Source organism: Pezoporus occidentalis, unplaced genomic scaffold (assembly GCF_034315485.1).
Source record: "Pezoporus occidentalis ecotype Australia unplaced genomic scaffold, CSIRO_AGI_Poc_V1 ctg199, whole genome shotgun sequence".
Classification (NCBI taxonomy): Eukaryota; Metazoa; Chordata; class Aves; order Psittaciformes; family Psittacidae; genus Pezoporus; species Pezoporus occidentalis.
In genome coordinates, this window is record NW_026913844.1 from 1093041 (window position 1) to 1110902 (window position 17862).

Here is a 17862-nt window from a genome sequence, read left to right on the forward strand (position 1 = left end):
AGACTTGCTGTCATTATTTCTTCCAAGATGGCTTTTTGGTGGCGTGGCTGGGAGATGGATGGAGCTATTGTGTGCACATCGGGATGGGAGATCAGCAGTGTGGAGTCAGAGGGAGAGGGCTGTGAATCTTTCAGAAGTGTATTTCAGCCAAGATCCTACATAGGCAACAGATGTTGTACTGGTTTAACGATGGATTTTTATAAGTCCATTTCACCCTCGTTTGAATCTGTTGGTAAATTGCTGCTCTTTATAGCCACTGTGGTAACATGTGATTAGCCCCATTTACTGGTAGGTGCTGCACAAATCCAGGCAGGAAGGGAAACACAAGTTCTTAATGTCAAACTGTGAGGCACCGACCCAGTTAGAGTCAGGTGGGTTGAGCATTCATGCCAGCTCATGGCTTTGAGCTATTCGTTTTGACTCTGGCCATTGCAGTGAAGTTATAGGGACAGAGCTGAAGAAGTCTTTGACATTTCTAGGCTCCCTTGAGAGCTCTGGTATCACCTTTCTGTGTACTCGGTGTTAACTGGCTCAAGTTATTTGTGCTTTAGTTGACCTTTTGAGGAGTTTAATCTACCCAGCCTTTTCTATTGGAGCTCAGCTATTGATGCCCTGCTACATCGTGGGCATCGACTGGGGTGCCCTGTGCTGCCCAGCAGCCACAAAGGCTGGGGTCTGCTCTGCTTCGCCTTAGGAAAGTGGTGGGACAGCTACTCTGGCTTCTGTGCTTCCTCCCTCTTCTTCCTCCTGCAAGGTGATGCCACTGAGCGCTAGAGGAAATTAAAGTCAAACTTAGATTCAAGAGACTAGAAACTCTCTGGGTGTTTTGTGATAAATCCACATATAATTGAGGTAGTGGAACAAGGAGAAAGCTGAGCTAGAAAAGCCTCTTTCTTTGTTCTTCTCCTCTTTCCCTCTCAGGGACAAGAGTCAAGAAGGCTCCATCAGCCAACAGAACAGGCTTGTTAAAAATCATTGCGTGAATGCTGCAAGCTTGCAGGGAAAACAAGAACATTAATGATAGCCATGCCTGGAGTCTGAATTATAGTAATGCCATTTGTCTTGGTTATTGCAACACATAACCTGGTACAGAGATTCGCTGAAGGGATAGTAAAGTTTGTGTAAAAAGAGTTCGAAACAAAGCAGAAAAGGGTTTTATGAACGATAACTAAATTGACCCTGTCTGAGAAGGGGGGGGGGGGGGGGCATGTGGGAGGGATGCTGTGGTTGTCAGGTCTGTAGCAATGCTGATGCTTTTGCTTCTTCCACTGCTCCTTCTCCATGCAGCTGAAACAACTTGTCTGACCACTGAGAGGTCACAGTCCCCTCTGCCCTTCCAAGCTGAGCTGCATCCCTGCACACTTGGAGCCATTGATAAACAGCCTGCTCCATGCATCTGGCTTCCAGAGCATGGGGGAAATGGTAGTGATGACTCCCTCCTTGAAGCAGCTGGGACAAGTCCTTGTGCTCATCCTGTGCTCCACAGTTGTGTGCCCGAAATCACATTGCTCTCACTCAGCATCTTAGGTCACTGTCTGGTTCCTGTAGGATGCAAAGACCTGCTGGAGCTGTACTGAGAGGCAGCAGGCGAGGTGTGGAGGAGGAGGGGAGCTAGAGGCAGGGCTAAGCATTGACATCTGCAAAGCGGATTCATTCAGGTGGTGATGCCAAGAGGTAGGGTCACGGCTGCCCAGCCTCTCTTGCCCTGGTGCTTGCTGGGCTGAGTGTGCCGCGCCTGATGGAGGAGCAGGTTTTCAATGAGGGCATCAGTGAAACGGGAGAGCTGGAAGCCCCAGTCATCCTCCCCTCTCTGCTTTGCAGCAGGTCAGGGAGCAATGAGCACTATCAGAAAGCTGCCTGCACACGGGCTGTTGCTGTGCCAGAGCCAGAGCATATGGAGGAGCAGTCAAACAGCAGAGGAAATTAAAAACGTGGCATGCAGTCAAGGAGCAATGGCTCTGGCGTGAGGGACAGCCAAGCCCGTACTGATGCTTCCTGATCTCCTGTACCAAAGCAGCACCTTCAGGGCTGTGCCAGCCCTGCTGCCCTGCCTTGGCAGTGCGTGGGACATGGGGAGGTGACACTGTTGGGGCATCACACTGGTGCCTGGGCTAGCCCTCTAGCTCAGCTGGCAGTAATGCCGGGGGATGCTCTGGTTTGTGCTGAGGTTTGCCCTGTCTGAGGGTAAGGCAAGCTATCAGAACATCCAGCCCCCTGCTGTTTGTGGCTGGTGGGCTGCCCAAAACTCCTGTCATGCAGGTGCACAGGCAACCTGTCTGCATCTTTCTGAGTGGTTGATAAGTGGTACCATGCTCTTGCAGCACCTCAGGGGACTGCATTTCCCCAGCACCTTTTTGCTTTTTAATATTCTTCTTCTTTTAACCCATTTCTAAGGTGCATGTTGAACTCCTACTTTTTACGGTAGACCACTGGCAGACCTGTTGCTATGGCTTTATTTTAAATGGCAAATAATTTCCTTGTTTGGAGTGTTCTTTTGTACATGAAGTTCCTGCATGAAAGCATGGTTTGATTGATGTCGACTGAGAGTCAAGCTTTGCTCCGGTCTTCCTGCATCTTGATCTGCCTCCAGTGGAAACTAGAGGCAGCATCAGCAGCTGGTCCAGATTCAGTGCAAGGGGTGACTTAGGATGAAAGTGGTGCATTTGTAAAAAGAGGGGTGGCTTTAAGGAAAAAAAACATCAGTTTAAATTCACTGCCTGCCCTCACCATCATTTCTGCTTTCAGGAGTTGTGTTTTACAGAAGCCAGGGTGGCTTTTGACAGTGAGAAAAGGATTTCAGTGGTGTCAGCAGTGGTTGTGAGGATAAGGGCAGCATTAATCCTCTAGTGACAGCACCTCCAGCTAGGTTGTTAGTCCCACCTAAGTCCTAATGTGTGCGTAAGCCTGGAACCACTTCCCTAGTGAAGCCCTAGGGTCAGCACCATGCTTTGCCTGGTTGGGATTCGGAGATGGAGATCTGGTCCAGGCCAAATGCAGAGCAGTGTCTGTAACTGCGCCTATAAGGAAAAGCATTTTCATTTCATTATTGTTGGGCTAATTACATGTGTCAGTTGTAGTCCTGCTCCTGAAATCAATCAGGAATGAAGTTTTGTTTGGCTGTATTTGAGAGAAAGCGCATTTCTAGTCTTCCCTTGCCCCTGCAGCAAATGATAGTAATAACAAATCCATATTTCTGCTCCTTGTGTTTTCTGTTATATAGATCTCTTTACTGTGATTACATGAGGAGCAAACTATGTAGTGTTCTTTCTTTCTTTTCTTTCAACTTTTCTAAATTAACCTTATTGACTCCAGTATTGCAAGCATTGTTCTGGATGCTGGGCTGTGTGGGAGGCTGCCTGAGCCTCGTAGGGGGAGCAGAGCTGTAGTGGCAGCTGATAGCGCTCTGCTGTGCCTGCTGCCTTTTCCATGGATGGATTTTTGGGCCACCTTGGTGCATTTTCATACATGGGAGCAAAGTGTCTTCACCACCATCATGAAGATTTTTGCCCTCTTATAATCAGAGCACCCGACTAGGTCGGTACTGGCTGATAGTGGGTGGCTGTGCCTTTGCCCTGTCTGCTCCTCAGGGCTGTCCCTGGTGCAGAGCTGAAGCTGTGCTGAAGCATTGTAGGGCATGTGATTGTTCTTCTTCTCCCCTTTAAGTAAGCAATATATATTCAAGACTAAAATTAAAGATGCTCAGGAAATGAAATTGCTCACATTGCTTCTCCTGGGTGGGGAAATGATTTCCATCCCTGCTAATGGAGAGAAGGAGTCCTGCTCTTGGGTCTGAGGTGGGGGCACAGAATTAGCAGCAGCCACAAAAATGGGAGGAGAAAAGATAAGTAAGCAAAGCCAGGGAAAGCCTCTGAAGGTGTTTGTGTATTGCCTGTGTTCAGGCTGTGTTCCACCCCGCAAGGTTTTCCTAACATCTGGAACAGCTGAACGCATGCCCAGCGCTGGATGTAGGGTTATTACCAGGAGAACTGCAGAGGAGAGGGAGCCCCAGCACCCAGCCAAAGGCTCTGTGTGGCCAATGGATTAACTGCAGCAGGGGATAAACCTCCTCCAAAGCCTGTCATAATAGAGGGATATCCCTGCCTTTACCCTGATACTGCGTCAGTGTGCTTCAGCTCCCGGGCCAGCTCGCAGAGGAAAGAGGTGAAATCCCAAAGAGGCTATGAATCCTCCAGCCTTTCCGCAGGAGAGCAGTGGGGTTTGCTGGCAAACAGACTGCTGGGGCCGTGGGAGATCTGTGCCAGAGCTCTGCAAATCTCTGACTGTATCTCTCGGGGTGGAAGGAATTAAGACCATCCAGTTAAATAAGCTTTTTGGGAGAGGAAAATCCTGAGCGCGAGTGAGCGCAGAGACTTAAAGGCAGGGATTCAAATTCCTATCGCTGTTGATTCATTTAATGTGAAGCACAAAAAGCGGGGACGGAAGGGAATTCTGGAGTAATTTCAGGATTGTCTCTGAAGAAAGCCCACTGCAGTAGCCTAAAGGCAACATGGAGATGAGCAAGCTCTGTGAGGTCTATATATGAGCGGAAAACTGGCAGTTTTGGGGCCAGCTACTGAAAAAGCACCTCAGGCAGCTGATGGTACATGAGAGAGGAAAAGCAATGAAGGACCCCAAAACACCTGCTAGCTGCAGGCTTTCTTGGCATTGGTTGGGTTGCTGCTTCAGCCCCTCCTTTTGCTCATCTCCTAAAGACTGATCCCTGGGCTCATTGCTCAGCTGTGCACCAAATGGGACCCTGGGGCCCTGCAGGAGCCCCTGCTCCCAATGGAGAGCCGTGGAGATGTCCTGATCTCATAGAGAGGGGGTGGAAAGATTGCTTTATTGGTGCAAACCATCAGAGCACAGAGGTGGGGAATGCAGAACTGCTTTATGTTTTTCTTGAAAACTAGGTTAATGTCACAGTTTAAAGCGAAATAAAGGAGAAGGGCTGGAGGTGAGAGAAAACACATATATATAATTTCTCAGTTACTGCTCCCATAGTTTTCCAGTTTGACTGTTTGCCTCTCGTGTGTGAAAGCTGAATCTGAATCCAGGCTTTCTCAGCTCCCTCCCTGTTGACCTCGTCAGAAACACTGAATGCAAGAGGAAAGAAGAACAATAAATTGCCTTATGTAGCTCCAGACAGGAAAACCCTGCATTTACCCTCCCCGGCAGTCTTTCCCATCTGCTGCCTCACTGTGCTGCCTCTGGGTTACCTCAGTCAGAAAACTTAATTGAGGCAATGTCTTGTCAGGAGAGAATCATGGAATCATAGAATGGTTTGGGTTGGAAAGGACCTTAAGATCATCCAGTTCCAACCCCTTGCCATGGGCAGGGACACCTCACACTAAACCATGGCACCCAAGGCTCTGTCCAGCCTGGCGTTGAACATCGCCAGGGATGGAGCATTCACAGCTTCCCTGGGCAACCCATTCCAGCGCCTCAGCACCCTCACAGTAAAGAACTTCCTCCTTCTATCCAATCTAAACTTCCCCTGTTTAAGTTTGAACCCGTTACCCCTTGTCCTATGATACAGCCATTTGATACAACCTATTTCACTCTTAGCAGAACCACACAGGGCTTGCAAGATTGGGCCCGGTGTCTTTCTAATAATAAGCTCCCTTCATAATATTTCTCATTCATACAGACAAACACGTCTCTGTTGTTACTCCCTTTGCTTTCAGTAGCTGTGTTGCAGTAATTGTCCTCTGCATAACCATGTGTGTTTAATGCCTAGATGCATAATGAGGGAAAATCTCTGCTGCTCGCAGGTTGGACTAGATCTAGTGTGGGAGAACAGAAGGATTAATCCCCTGCTTTTTCAGACAAGGAGATGACAGGAGGAGACTAATGGGAGGTTTTTAACAGTAGTTAGAGACTTAACGGGCTGTGAGCATTCCCTTCCTGTCATTATAACCCGAGGTAGGGAGCCGGTGTTCATTCAGAAGCTGTGGCTGAGCCTGTCCTAGCCTGTGTGCCGCTCACTTGATGGCTGGGGCTGGACCTCCATCGTTTTTAAGCACCTTTGTAGCACAGGAAGCGCAGCATAATTTAGCTCCCTTTGATGCTCCTATTCACTTGCTCCCTTTTCGAGGGAATAGTGTTGCAGGCAGGCAGCCAGGAGCTCAGCAGCCTGTCTCCTGCCTCAAGCCTTTGAGTTTTGAACTTGCCTGAAGAGCAGAGCAGAGATGGTGGTGGTGTGCGCAGGAAACCCTCCTGGCTTCTCAGTACTTGCGGGCTCATGATGGGAGCATCTGGGGCTAGGGTTTGGCCAGGGTCCCCTCCGTGCCTTGCCCCAGGAGGGCAGCAAGGTGTGGGGAGCTGGCCCTGCAACACAGAGCCTCTCTCTGGTGTGCAGCACAGCCTGGTCCAGCACTTCCCTGGGGCATCCTTCTGTGCCAAGAGCTTCCTTATAAACTACTTTACAGTGAGTGGTCTGCCACTCTCACCCCTTTCCATAGTCAATATTAATAAATGGCAGTTGAGTGAGTGGGGGAGCTGTGTTTATCCCATGGATGCCAGGCAGACAATGAACCTCATCTGGCCCAGATGGCACAGGCTCTCCTCCAAGCAGATAAACAGGGCTGGTGCCATTGAAACGGGCCCAAACACACGGAGTTACAGTGGTAGTATGGCAATTACAGCGCCTCCAGTGACCATCTGGACACACAAACTGATTTTCTATTTGGATGCTAAAACCTCTCCTATGTCTCCAATATTAGCCATGTATGGGGATGCTAATTGATTTAATTGAAGCTCTCAATGTTGAGCCGTGGGTATTGCCAACCTTTTCAGTGTAGGTACGTGATGGACGTTAATGTCTGTTTGAGGCAAAGAAATAAGGGGGTGCGTGCTCTGCTTTTGATCTGGTTGCAAAAGGTAGGTCGGTCAGAGACCCTGGAGTATGGGACTTGCACAGGCTTCCTTAAGCAAAGGGACAGAACTTTGCTGCTCCTAGTAGGGCTGGAGTTGTGTTAGCTTGTCTATTGATTTCAATCAGATGTTCTCTTTCCATGGTTTATTTATACATAAACGTACCATGTGTTAGATTTTGGTTATATGAAAAATGAATTGGTCAAGCAATAATAACCTTTATTTTGTACTTCAGTAGCCATCTCACAACTCTGGTTACAAGCCATGTGCCAGGTCCTGCGCAAACAGCGTAGCACAAAAGCAAACAGGCATTCGGAGACTTCCAGCGTAACGAGAGCCCTCTCTGTGCCTTTGGAAAAACTGCTTATTTGGCTTCTTTTCCCAAGAAATCTTAATGTTTTTCATCGTTTCAAAAATCCCCAGGTTTGGCCTAAAAGACATTGTCAGGGCTTCTCATGCCAAAAAAATTATCCAAGTCTTTTTCTTGATATGACCTTCTGCTAGTTAATGGACAAAAATAACAGCAAAAAGAGAAAAGCCACAGCCTTGCAGCAAAGTTATCCACCTAAAGATACAGCCAAAGGTGACCTCCTGCAGAACTGGCATAGTCAGAACCACTTGTATTAGAAACTATTCCCAGGTGACCTCAGACTATTACTTAGCACTGGGTAATAGTCCTGATCATTAATGCGCTTCATTGTGTTAAGGATATGTAGTAGTGTAACGTGCAGGATGTGAGCCCCAGGATAAGCAGCGTCCTTAGCACTTTACCTCTTCTCCTGTAGCTTTTTGCCACTCTTCTTGGGGGAAATGTCTGGTATTTTGATCCTATGCTTTCTCTTGCTTAAAACGGGAGGGATGTAGAGGCTCATGTTAATGCCTTAACCTCCTGTTGGTTTTGCTCTATCCAGGTCCTTCATTAGCTGTTTAATTAGAAACATGGGCAAGCGTGTTTTGTGAAAGGCATATTGAGTTTGGAGGGAGTAAAACAGCTCAGAGGAGGCACCTGCACGCAACCAATGACTGGGAAAAGGGGGATGGCTTTGGGGGCGCTGCATTTTCAAGCGCAGGGCTTGTAAGCAGAATGTAGCGCTGTTCCCTACAACTGTGGTCCTGTGCCCATGTGCCTCATGGCTAGTGTGTAATTAGCCTTAAGTAGCGTAATTAGTCTGGGAAACAGTTCTTTTTCCCTTAGCTAGAAGGTCGGTGTGTCCTCCCCTTGGTGGATGGATGCTTGGCAGAGTGAGCAGGACCCGGTGATGCCAGCAGAGCCATGCTGGCTGGTCCAGGGTGTACCGTGTGGTGCTGCAGCATCATGGGAGGTTCTGGGATTTAAAAGGTGTGTGTTGAATTGGTCTCCCAGATGACAGGCAAGTCCTTTAGACCCTTTTGGCTCATTAAGTGCGTGGCTGCCATTATGCCAAAAACTCCTGCAAAGCTCCTTGAATAGGTGGGATTTTACCCTCTCAAAGGGCAGGACTGGCACCTAAATGCCACTGCAGAGTTGGGCTGTATCCATTTTCTGCCTCTGCTCCCTGTCACATGGAGGTGAGAGCACTAACAAACGGCAGCAGAGGGGTTTGCCTGGAGCACTGCAGGCAGGGATCCAGGCTGTTTCAGAGAGTCCTGTGCAAACAGTTGATAGTGCAGACTCAGTTGCCCCATGATTGCGTCCTGGAAAGAACACTCTTGTTTGTCGTCATCAAATCAGATGAAAGTGGCATCTGGCAGTTGCATTTGTGGTGTGCTCAAAAGAGGATGCTCTGTGCCAGAGGCAGCAGTTTCCCAGCCTGCACCCAGCTCTGCTGAGGTGACTGCTACCCTAGCATTAGTTCAGAATAACCTCTTCAGCAAAGTCATCCTGTGCTCCTTAGCGCAAGCTTTCAGGGAGGAAAGAAATCCTCCCATCACAGCTCCTTCTGATGTGTGTTTCCTGATTGTTTCCTGATTGTTTTTCTTATAATTACCCACAAACTGCTTGAACAGGAGCTGAAATGCTTCTCCATGACTGGCAGGAGCACAACACCCACTGATGAGTCAGGGGAAGAAGGGTACTGGGGAAAGGGAGGGGAGAAGATGGGGAAGAATAGCTGCCAGAGAGCTGGGGAGTAAATGACGTTTGTTTAAAGACACATTAGAAGATTAACGATGGGAGTCAAAGTATGAAAGCAACAGGGACTAAATGCTGTATTAATGGAAGCCATTTTCTTTGCCATCTCCTGCAGGAAGTCTTCAGGAGTACAGAAGGGGGGAAATCACTTTACAGTAATAACTGTTACTTATCTAAAAGAACAACCTTGGATGTATCAAAATGTGAGGTTCCAAGGTAATATGTGCATCATTACAATCATTGTCATCCATTTAAAAGGCAATTTCTGTGGTGGTGAATAGATGGAGAAAATAGTCCCAATCCTGCAACTGATTGTAAGCAAGGTTTATTTTGTTATTATTGTTATTAGTTAGTTCCAAATCTGGTAAGATTGTGTTAAGAAAAAAAGGGAAAGACTGGAAGAGATGGAGCTGATGACCCCTGCAGAATTTGTTGGGACCATTTCATGGGCTTAGTAGTGACTTAGGGCCTCATCTTGGCTCCCTCCAGAGTCAATGTCAAATGTCCTGTCACAGCTTTGTTGATTCACATCCCACAAAGAGCAGCGAGCAAATAGGTGATGTGATCTTGTAGCCTTGGAGAAGTGCTCCTGTTCTCTACCTGCAGTTCGCAGTGGTGGAAGGTGACTACAGTGTTGTTGCAAGTACAGGATGAATGAATAGGGCAAGCCCTGAGGATAACGGCTGCGCTCAGTGACTCTCCTGATGTTAGCTGCGTGCACATCATATAAATAAATCACACACATTCCCATCTGGGGATGTGCAAGTGGCCTCTGGCAGGAGTCGTCACTCCACCCATACAGCTGTCCATGTGTGGTCATGCGAGAGGGTAATGGGCCATGTACCACAAGGATTGTCCTGGCACATCAGCTCAAGCCAAGAGGCTGTTTCTGTGCTTGGGTAGAGTGAAGGTGAACAGGCTGTGCTCCACAGGCAGAAAATCTGTTTAGCACAAAGCATGAGCGCGGTTCTTTAGCAGGAATGGGGATGAATGATTCACGAGGAGGGGTTGGGGGTAGCAGGAAGGGTGATGATGATGCTATTCTCCATGTGGTCAAAATATAACAGTAATACCTGATTTTTAATCACCACTGGGTTTGGGAGCAGGTGTGATGGATGAGCCTGAGCAAACCATAGCCTCCCGAGCTGGCTTTTCACTTCAGAGCAACTAGTCCACTCTCTGAAATACTGGAGCTGTGTGTAACTTGTTGGGCTGTGGGAAGAAGGAGCAGGAAGTTAAAAACAGGGGAGAAAGGATCTGTTCTGTCTTCACAACGCTTGGATTAGAATAACTGTTGGACGTGAGCTTCAATTCATCCTGGTTCAAAGGAGTGCTTGAGTGGGAATTTTATCTTTAAACCTCAAGCCTGGCAGAGTGAACTCCCTCATAAGGGCCAGAGGTTTTCCTCTTGAAGCCTGCATGCATGGCATTAGCTTGAGCATGGAAACTTGGATTGTGATGCACAAAGCGGCAGGTAGTGAGCGATGGGGAGGGGAGGTCTGGGTGTTTGATGGTGAGACAGCAGTTTGCTGAGCCTGGACATCTCTCACATGGCAAGAGGCTGGGGAGGATGAGAAAGCAGCCCTGTTTCTCCAGGCAAGTTCTGCTAGCTGGGATAATGAGAAAGGATTGCATCTGCGAGGGCAGCTGACACAGCTCGCTGTCTCCAAGACGTTTTCAGTGTTGTGTTAAGACACCTTTTACAGACTTTGAGAACTAGAGGGAATGTGGTGCTGCCTGCGGCTGCCAACCCTAACTCTTGATGTGACAGCAGCAAGAGCAGACCCCCAGCAGAGAAGCCTGGGCCACCCACTGAAATGCAAGCTGGTCTCAGCCTTCTCACAGCGGGAGGGTGCCTTGGCAAGGCTCCCCTCGTCCTGCCCTCCACTCCGGTGCGTGCTTGGGCTCATAAGTGTGGCTGGATTGAGCTCTTGCAGGTATCCTCATTAAGGTGGTTGGAAGTAGGAGGATTTAATGATATGAACCATGACTTTAATTAATCAGCATAAATGTTGCTTATTTATTTAATTAAGCTTATCACTGTGAACCCGATCCAGTTCCTTGCTGCATTAATGTAACTAATTCAGTAACCTCTCCAAGAAGCATCCTAACAAACTACAGGAGATGTAATTCACTCCGCTCATCCTCTGCTTTACAAGTGGGGCTGCTTCTGGTATGCCTCATTCATGACCCAGTGCTGGCATTGACTCCTCTCTGATCCCACCAGCTGCTCCTGCGTTAGCGCGCTGCTTCTTCCATCACGCCTAGCGTCTGGAATAGCTTTTCCTTTGGTTTTCTTTGACCTTGTTCACTCAGAATTTTTGTGTCTGATTTAATCTAGTCTTAGGCAGACGAGCTTTCTCTTTATCCTTGCCTTTTCTATTTTTTTTATTCCTTTTCACTTGCCCGTTCCTGTTTGTGTAGCGTGTTTAAAACTCTTCCACATTGCACAGCTATAGGGGGATCTGTAATGAGCTCCCAAGCTGAAAGCTTTTGCTGTTTGCCTAAGAGTTGTTCTTTACCTACATTGAAGAGCGTTGTATGAGAAACCTCAGAGATTCTTTGGGAGAAGTTTCAATAACTTTTAAGGATTTTGTCATTGTTTTCTGTTGCGCCGAGGGCTCTTCAGGCACCGTTTATCGCCCCACACAGCGGTGGTCTGCAGGGGATGCTAAGACAAATTGCCTTGAGCGGGGATGTTACTGTGCACTGCTTCAGTCACTTAGGTCTCTGTAGATCCCTTCTCTTAAAGTTATCTGACAACAAAGTGTGGCTGCTTCTTTTTCCAAAGGAGAGCATGCCCAGGAAAGTTCAATGTACTGTAACCGCTGCGTGCTACCTTCAGATCTTAATTCATTTCAGCTTTCTGGAGTATCTGCATGTTTCTTGACCTCTTCAAAATGGACCAGGTGGTCCATTTGCTCCATGGAGGTACTGTGAGGATGGATACCTGAGAACCTCACAGGTTGCATTAGAGACAGAGTCTGCAAGAGGTGCCAGAGGGCTCAGTGCTTGCGGCAGGTGATGAGCCTCTGGAAACCTTGGTGATGTGGCTGAGCTGGTTCAGCTCTAGTCTCAGAAGTGATCATTGGGCTTAGGCACTGAACTTCTGTGGTCATGGATTCAGTGCAGGGCAGGTGGGCACAGGTGCTGATTTGGGGTTGAACAGGAGCCACTCTGTACACAAGCAAAGGAAGAAAAAGCAGTTCTCTTCAGGCAACACGGCATCATTTTCTTAGCAATCAAGTGTATAAACTGGGATTAGATGCAGTAGCAGCTTGCTGCTGAAATGAATGGAAAAGGAGGGAAAACCGTGTCAGAGTCCAGGGAAAAGAAACTACCTGGTTTGTTTTCCCAATCCAAAAGCCAGGGGAAGAAGTCATTGGGGGCTGGGGGGGGAATGCAGTGAGCAGAGCATGCTACAGAGGAAAGGCAGAAGACATTAAAGTAACCTATTAGATTGCTGAAGGCTGAGTGGCCTTCAAATAACTAGAGGCTGTGTAGATTGGTGGATATTGGATCTGAAGGGCTGCCACATCTGGTGTGGCAGCTCTTTAGCATCTCATTTCAGTGTGACTCAGCAGGAAAAGTTGTTTGTTCTAACAGGAAAGCAAAGAGATGCAAACAGTCCCCAGGCGCATCAGCGAAGGGCTCAAGTGTCATTGGTTTGTAATTGGATCAAACTCTTCCGTGTAGTTTAATACATCTGGATCTTCTGCAACAGGGGTGAGGTTCCCAGTGTCACCTCTTCCTGCCCTTGTTCATCACTCAGCTTCTCTGTGATCACCTCCTACTCTTAGGCCATAGTGTCTGTACCTGCACATCTGTGCACCACATCTGGGCAGTGTGGGGTTAGGGAGGTGTTTATAGGTAGTGAGATTTTTCTATGGAGAGGGTGCATAGAGAGCAGAGATGCTAAAGGCCAGGTTGATAGAGGCAAATTATTACCTGATTTAGGTGCTCTGAATTGCCCTCTGTAGGTCCTGATGCTTTCCACTGGCTATAAAAACCCCAAATGTAGTTTGAATCTTCCATCCACGCTGTGCTCAGCCTTGTAGCATTGACCCTGGCCGCCTTTTATCTTCATACATGTTTCTTTAAATATGCTGCTCTTTCTAGAGATGCTCTCTTAATAGTGCTTACTTAGTGATGCACTTGGATGCCTGTAGATTGAAGCAGAAGTGTCACATTTCAGTGGCAGTAAGTAAAAAGGCTGAGGTGCTAAACAAGGATTTCTGAAGCCTTCTGGCATAGTAACTCTGTATATTTGCCATGTGGTCTTGCAAAACCTTGAGGAGTCTCTTTGTCTCTTTTTGCCTTCGTTCTTCATCTATCGTAAGAGAATGAAAGTCATTCCACCTATCATTTGTCTGTCTCGTATCTTTAAAGGAATTGTCATATCTGGTATCTACATCCAGCATGGTAGGTCCTTGTCCTTGGATCCATCATTTAGAGGTTTGTAATAGTAGCAAGGGCTAATTATTTGTAACAAGAACAGAACTGGTGCAAAAAACCTATAAGCTGTCCATATCACTGGATGCAAAACCTTACATCTCATTGCTACAGCAGATTTTTTCCCCTTCTCACCTTGACATTGGGGGTACATCCTATTTGCTATCTCTGGGTATTCAATTAATCAGCTGGCTGAGGGAAGCCTGGAACCGGGGCCTGGCGCTTATGTACTCTATCATTTGGTCTGAGCTGTGCAACCTCTGCAATGCACTGGTGTTTGCCAACCTGGGAAGAGCCAGCAAATGGTGCCAAAGCCATAGCATCCTTGAAATAAGATGCTGAAAGAAGAGCAAATGCGCTGTAAATGCTAAGATTCCAGGAAGGGTTAAGAGGGAAACGGTCACTAAAGGCTCCACATAAATAAATGGAAATCCACTGGCTTTAAAGGGGCCCCAAATTCCTTTAATCCTGACGCTTGGAGGTTCAAGGAATGGCTCCCTCTGCAAAAGGCAAAGTGTCAGCTTTGGAAATGTTGCTCTCCTTACATCGCTGTCAATCAGTAAATCCCAAAGGATTGCAGAAGGTTGCGTGTGTGCTGGAACAGCCTTGGCTGCCATTGAAATACAGCCACTTCTGGAGATGGAGCTCTGAGCTTTGTGGTCATCTGTCTTGTTTAGGTATAGAACATGCTTGTTGTGGGGTGTGATAAGGAAAGCATCCCGTGTCATCTGGGACTCTGCAGTGGGTTCCTTCCCTGCCTGCCCATCCTGTGGCAGGCTCTTTCCCACTCCAGTGGCTGCTGCCTGCTCTCAAATGCAGAGTCCCACAGCTACGCTGTGCATTGCCATCTCTCAAATCTATGATTATAACTATAAATCCTGGTGGACTTCCCCATTTGTTTTTTGCCTTTTTGTTTTTTTCCTTAACTTAGGATTTTACACATTGTTTCTTCCGTCCTCATCCTTTTTGCTTGCCTGGAAGTGGCACTTGGGGTTTGTGCGGTTATTTTTCTTGTATTCATACTCTCCACTGACTTAATTAAGTTCTTGCTTGTTTCCTGGTCCTGACAAATTTATTGTCCCCCCCCCAGGGCTTCCCAGTGCTCTCCTCCTCAAAAATGCAGCTGCTGCCAGTCACCTGAGACCATGAAAACTTACTTTCCGAACTCAACTTGACATTATTGAAACAAAAGATAGACAGGGAAATGATGTTCCTGAATCCAGCCAGGGTTTTTAGGCTGGTTTCTTAAGAAAATAAGATTTAGGAACTCAGACTGACCTTGTGTGGATGTGGGTAAGCATCTCTCCAGTGCCAGTTTGACAGATAGGCTTCTCAGTGATGCAGGGAGCATCTGTTACGAGTACGTTCTGCTGTGAGCAGAGCTTCAGGGAAACGAGAAGGCAGCCCACCGCCCCACATACACACATGCAGAAACAGGATCGTGGTGGCTGGAATAGTCTTCTTTCTTGATGGAAGATGTCTGACATTCCTAAGAGGCTCCTCCCTCCTGGTCCCTGTTTGCTTCCATGCGCCTTTGATATTACCATCCCTGGGTGGTGTCCAGGGTTCATGGAATGCCTTGGTATGAAAGGGGTCCCACCATGCCTTCCTGTTGTTCCATTTTTAGCATTAAACCTTCACCTTCTTCCCTTTCTCTCTGACAAGCCCTGCCCTAATGAGATGGAGAGCCCTTCTTGTGCTATCTTCCAGCCCGACCTGCTTAAGGGCTTGCACATCCCCTTCTGTCAGAGCCATAATCCTTAATTCCCTGCTGCAGCCCTGACTGTACACCTCAGGAAGGTTAAGTCAGTTATTCCTCCTTCTCCCTGCTTTTTTCTCTTCTTTTTTTTGGGAAGCCTCTTGAGAGGTTTTTCAGGGATTAAGCAGGACTTGTCTGGTTGCAAACACTCTATTTGAATTCACAGATCAGGACTTTATCCATAGCTACAGCGTGCCTCAGGTTCATGGATACCTGTAGGAGTTTTCCTGTTGGCTTTAAAAGACTTCATTTCTGGACAGGACACTTCCATTTCAGACCCCTTTCTTATCCCTTTGTGCTCTTTCGCTTCTGTCTTCATGCTCAGGGTGTTTGCTGGCTGCCTGGTAGTGAGATTTGTATTCAGAACATCAGGTGATCTTATCGGAAGAGCAGGACCTTGTCTCATTACTGGGTTATCCTCCCCACGTGTGAAGCAGAGGAGTGAGAGGCGAGATGAGAACTGTCCTGCGGATGCCTGCTTTCAGAATGGCTGCTGAAGTTCCAGCCCTTCTGGGCTACAAACAGCTACCTCTGTTTGATGTAGATGTGAGCGGAGGAGGGAAGAGTGGTCCAGCAGTGCTTTTACCTTCCTGGCCTAGAGGGACAAGGTTTGCTGGGCACAAGGGTGAGCTGCCCCATCTGAGGCTTTGCATCCCAGCACTGTGACAGGCCCAGCACAACTGACAGACTCGGGGAAGGCAGCAGGGAAGTGTGATGGCATTCTCCATCTTCCTGAAACCTTGGAGAGTGTTACTCTGATTTTATGTACACAAAGTGATTATTAAAGAAGAGAAAAGAGAGGTTGTGTTTCAAGCAATAGAAACAAAACCCCTCAGCAGTTTTTATCGTGTTTCTCCTTTTCTCCCCTGAGTTCACTCTCTCTGGGTAGCAGAAATGAAAGGAAAGCTCCATTTAAATGCAGATTTGAAACGTTGGCCAAAAGCAATAAATAGCCCTCTGCTACAGTGATCAGGCAAACATTATCAAGTCTCTTTGTGAAGGAGATTTTATGTTGGGAGATTTTGTTTTTCCGTGATGAGATCCTCTTTCCTCTCAGAGCAATAGCATATTGATGACTTCTTGCTTTATTTTTAAGCAGCACTTCAGAGATTAGAATGGAAACACAATCCCACCTGTTTCTCCACTGGAGCTGTACTTGACAGCCCTGTAATGAGGAAGTCTCCAAATTTCTTATCCTTTCCTGTGTTGGCAGCCTGAAGGGCTGATATCGTGCTCAGCAGAGGGGAAATGTGCAAAATAAGGCAATCCTGCAGCCATGTTTAATCAACTGACCTTCAAATGATCTGAAGCCTCGTGATTTCAGAGCTGGTTTCTGGTTCGTGAAGTCAGGAGCAGCTCGAGGTGGGTCTCTGATGATAAGAGATAGTGCAGGTGGTTGGAGAGCAGCAGGAAGGTGAGATGTGGAGGTGTGGGGTGATGCCCCTGTGTCCCAGCGCATCTCTTGAGGTTGGTGTTCCTGAGCAGGACATCAGTGCTTGAAGAACAGAGTGTTTTGGATCCAGGTGTGCCTTGGATCCAAAGGCTTCCTGCTTTTGAGACCGAGGCACTGATATGCTTCAGTGGTAAGCATTGGATCTTCTAGGTGTCTAAACCTGGTTGAACTTGAAGTTACAGCTCTTAATTTGAAAGTCCATTCATAGCGGGTATGTAGAGGATTTGAGGACTGTGTTTACAGTATAAATCAGAGGAGGTTGTAAGTGTGATCATAATCTGTCAGAGGAGACACCTGAGATATATTGCATATAGCTCTAGCTTTTTAACTTGGAGGAACAGGTCGCAAACAGGGAAATATCATGTTTACTAAGCCAGTGTTTTGCTAAATCTACATCTTCAAGAGATGACTTGAGATGGCACTTGTGTTTCCGAGTGTGGCTTTACATCTTAATGGGATGATAAGCATCTGGGAAAACAGCAATGCTTAACGGAGTTAACAGGGAAGGGTCAGCAGAATGCTGTTGTAGCAATGTACAAGCCTCCCGGTGGCATCTGTTCCCTGTTATTGTTAGAAAAATGCTATTTCATTAGATCTTGGTTGGATCTGGCATTAAGCAGTGCCATGTAGTAAAGCTTGCAGTCGCATTAGGCTTGTCAGAGCGCGTATGTTGTGAATCTGGCTGGTGGCAGGTAGCGCTCTGGGGAGCCTCATGGCTTGTGGGAATGGGAGAACAGAGGCTCTGTGCTTATTTAGCCCTGGTTGAAACCCAGCTGAGGGGGGAAAGGATTACATTTCCATGCTGTCTGAAAGGGGCTGGTGCCTTCATCATTAGGATGAAGTTGCTGCATCTCAGCCCGGCTCTGGGAAGACAGCTGTCTCCACCACTGAAAACACACCAGCTGACAGCACTGCCTGCCCGCCTGTTTGCTGGTTTAGGTGAAAAAGGAATAGGACTGGATTGTTTGAGGTGAGAAATCAATGTTCTTCTCCTCCTGGAGAAGTTTCTCCAGGGTAAGAGGCTAAAGGGCAGGAGAGTTTGAGCATCTGTCTTTGCTACCGTGGCTGTGCTCAGCTTGAGTGGAGGATGACATATAGGAAAGTTATTGAACTCTGCTTTTCTCAGAAGGCACTGTCACATCATCTTGCATTTCTTTGGCTGCCAGTAATACTCTTTTTGTGGTTCTTACTGTTGAATCATTAACTCTGAGGGTT

At 47.4% G+C, this 17862-nt stretch overlaps 1 protein-coding gene across 3 annotated transcripts in view; it reads left to right on the top strand.

The window, feature by feature from the left end:
- Positions 1-17862, top strand: part of GRIK4 (glutamate ionotropic receptor kainate type subunit 4) — a 179186-nt gene that overhangs the window by 89366 nt on the left and 71958 nt on the right. The window lies entirely within an intron of this gene.